This window comes from Arabidopsis lyrata (assembly GCF_000004255.2).
Source record: "Arabidopsis lyrata subsp. lyrata unplaced genomic scaffold ARALYscaffold_4, whole genome shotgun sequence".
NCBI lineage: Eukaryota > Viridiplantae > Streptophyta > Magnoliopsida > Brassicales > Brassicaceae > Arabidopsis > Arabidopsis lyrata.
In genome coordinates, this window is record NW_003302552.1 from 14653555 (window position 1) to 14657353 (window position 3799).

Consider the following 3799-nt stretch of genomic DNA (forward strand, 5'->3'; position numbering starts at 1 on the left):
TTTTTGTTTATTTTTTGACCCGAAATCGTTTTAAACGGATCTTCCTTTAATTTTGCACAAAAAAAAAGACATTAAATGGTTATTATTGATTACACGTTTTGAATTAAAGATCCATATTTTAAACAATTACTAGTTACTAACCAATTATTCCCCAAATCTCTCAATATTAACTCGACTATATTTTGAAAAATATCTCATCCGAGATCTCAAATCTCATTTAATTACTACCAACTTAACATTTACGATAATCCTACTAACCATATCTACAACAAGAGAATTAAAATCAATAAATTATTTACTCATCTCCAAGTAAAACATTAAATATATTCGCCAGATTAAAAATATGGGAGACTCACAAAAATGTCCCTTTTTCAATACCCCTTTTCAAAAATGCCCCTTTGGCTGTCTATTTTTAAAAATACCCCTTTTTATGTACAAATGACTAAATTACCCTTTTTTAATAAAAGATATCACAAATATATAAGGAAATATAACAAAATTAGATCCACAAAATACAAAATATTTTTTGGCGGGAAAAGTGATCCCACAATTTTTCCTGCCAAAACACTTGTAAAACCTTTAAAATACCTTGGAAAATTTTCCCGTAAAATTTTTTCCCGCCAGAAATTTTTTTTTGCGGGAAAAGTGATTCCGCAATTTTTTTGGCGTTAAATATTTGTCGGGAAAAATTTACAAGGTATTTTAAAGGTTTTTTACAGGGTATTTATAAGGTTTTACAATGTATTTTAAAAGATTTTACAACGTATTTATAAGTTATTTATAAGATATTATAAGATTTTACAAGCTATTTTATAAGATTTTACAAGTTTTATATAAGGTTTTACAAGTTGTACATACCGTTTATACCTTAATAAGTACCTTGTAAAACCTTTTAAAATACATTGTAAACCTTACAAAACACTTGTAAATACTCCGTAAACCCTTTAAAATACCTTGTAAATTTTTCCCGCTAAAAATTTTCCCGCCAAAAAAATTGCAGAATCACTTTTCCCGCAAAAAAACTTTTTTGGCGGGAAAAATTTTTACGGAAAAATTTTACAAGTTATTATAAAGATTTTTACAAGTGTTTTGGCGAGAAAATTGCGGGATCACTTTTCCCGCCAAAAAATATTTTGTATTTTGTGGACCTAATTTTGTTTCAAATAAGGGTAAAATGGTCATTAAAAATTAAAAGAGGGCAAACTTAAAAATGGACTCTCAAAGGGGGCATTTTTGAAAAGGGGTATTGAAAAAGGGGCATTTTTAACAATTTCTCTAAAAATATTTGCTCTAATCTTTTGCAATAATCTCGAAACTTTCTTTTCAAAATTTCGATTATTTAATGTGATCCCCTAATTACTCTCACGTAACAAATCTTGGAATCTAATTAGTTTAAGAAATTTCTATAAAAAAATCTAAATATTATCTTACATTTCGGTTTTAATACCTATTTAATAGTATACATGCACATATAATAATTACTATCCAAATGCGTTCTTAACAAAAAAAAAATTATCGTTTAGATTTGATTTCATTATTTATTAGAGAAATTATATTCTATCAACCCGAAAATTACAAACAACTCTCTTAACACTATAAATATAGTACAATTTTGTTATTCTTATATCATTAGTTTATCTACTAGCTGTAATCTATTTTAGTTTCATTGATTTTGTGTATGGTTTTCATTTAGTTTCATTGATTCTTAAAACTAATTTATGAGTTATGTTTTTAATTGTATAGAGAGAAACACGTGACCATGGAAGAGAGACTTCAAAAAGTAATGATAAAGAAAGAGAGAATGGCTGTGATAAGGACAGAAAAATGACTCTAAAGTCTCTCTTAGAAGAAGCGATATAGATGGAAAGAACATACAGAGATTGTGAGCGTCATCATATAAACAGTCGTCATGGATCATAGAACCGAGCATAGTGAAAGAAGAGAACGTGGTAGAAGAGATGATGATGACTTTGGCCAATGCCGTGATCGTGACCATAATAGGTGATTGTTCTTGAATTGAAATCATCTTTTCAGTTTAGAGACTCCTTTCTCGATTGTATGGAAGGTACTGATTTGGATTTTTTTTTTTCTAGGCTTAGAGATGATCGAGGAGATAGAAGTAGTCGTCGGATTGAAGTTAGAGTTTCAATTTTTAGTTTTTTTTTTTTAATTTGATTTCAGATTTTATCAATATATTGAATATTTAAATATAAAGCAGAAATGTATCATACCTTCTTCTCCATGCATTTGATGTTGTTTGCATATAAAAAAAATTGAGAATCGTAATACTAATACATCATAAAATAAATTTGTAAAGAGAAAATGACAATATTAAATTCTAATTTTTATTTTGACGGGTTATACAAACAGAGAAAGAAGTGCAACAACGGATATTGAATCTTTTAATCTCTTTTGACACTTCTAAATGTGTAATTACAATACTATGTTACTGAATTATATATGTTCTACGGGTCAAATTTAAAAACATCAAAAATTTATATCATCTAATTTGAATACTATTTTTTTAAAAAAAATTCAACATTGTTAATTAAAGAAATAAAATATGACCCCGCGGTGTACCGCGGGTTAAATCCTAGTATATATATATATATGAGTTTCTAGCGATTATATTTTAAAAAATAAAAAATAAACGTAATATGATGTGGTTGAATGGTGATATAGAGCAGTAAATATATATATATATTTACATATTATATTAATTATATCACTAGCTCTATGATAAGTGATAGATCAACTTAAGTTAGTTCATGAAACGTCACAAGCTCTTTCAATAAAACATCACAGCTTTTTTCATTTTCCGTTTTCTCTACTTGCTTTCATAGTTTTTTGTTTCATACTTCAAGATTGGAAGTGGACGCGGCAACCACTTAATCATACAAAGACTTTTGTAATATAAATCAATGCATTACATACTGTATATCGTTTAAGGTTATTAGTTCATCTTGAATTTAAAATTTCCTGTCTTTTAACTTTGGCTGATTTGGTCAGACTAGAAATCCGAACTAAAACCTAATCCAGCCATAACTGATTCAAGTCATCCCACTAATCGAAGGAATAAGCCAGCATGATAAAGAAAAGTTGGTCCAGCAGGTTTTGAAATGAGCTCCGACATCGATCTGGATGGACATATGGTTTAATTTGTTTTGCAAAGACCAAGCAATACAACCAGCCGCAACCAACACAGACGGTCAAGCCTTCTCTTTATAGATGAGCTGACGACAATATAACTAGTGGAAGTCGAACCTAAAGAATACCGAGTTTACACTTTGCCCGAGATCCAACTACTACCATATCGCAAGCGACCCAACCGAATTTATGTTTTTGTTAATTTACTAAATATTCCATAAAAGGTTTTTATATTTTACTATTCACCATGGCTTAAACGGAGATTTAGGGCCTGACTGGTTTAAACGCAGCGGTTGCGGTTGCGGTTGCGGGAGTTTGCGGAAGCGGGCGGTTGCGGTTTCAAGCGTTACCAAGCGTTTTGAACGACTGGTTTAGCGTTTGAAAATAGATGCGTTTGCGGAAGTTTTATGACTGGTAAACCAGCGGATGCGGTAGCAGTTAAATAAAAAATGACTAAAAAAGTAAAAAATATTACAAAAAAATAAAATAAAAACACCAATATATTATTATGATAATATTAGAAAAATTGAACATGCTTAATAATTAAAACCATAAATAAAGTACTAAATAATTATTCAGAAATAAAGAAATTTTTAAATAAGATAGTACTTTATGCTGAGTTAACACCAAAAATTGTATCAAGTAATGGGAC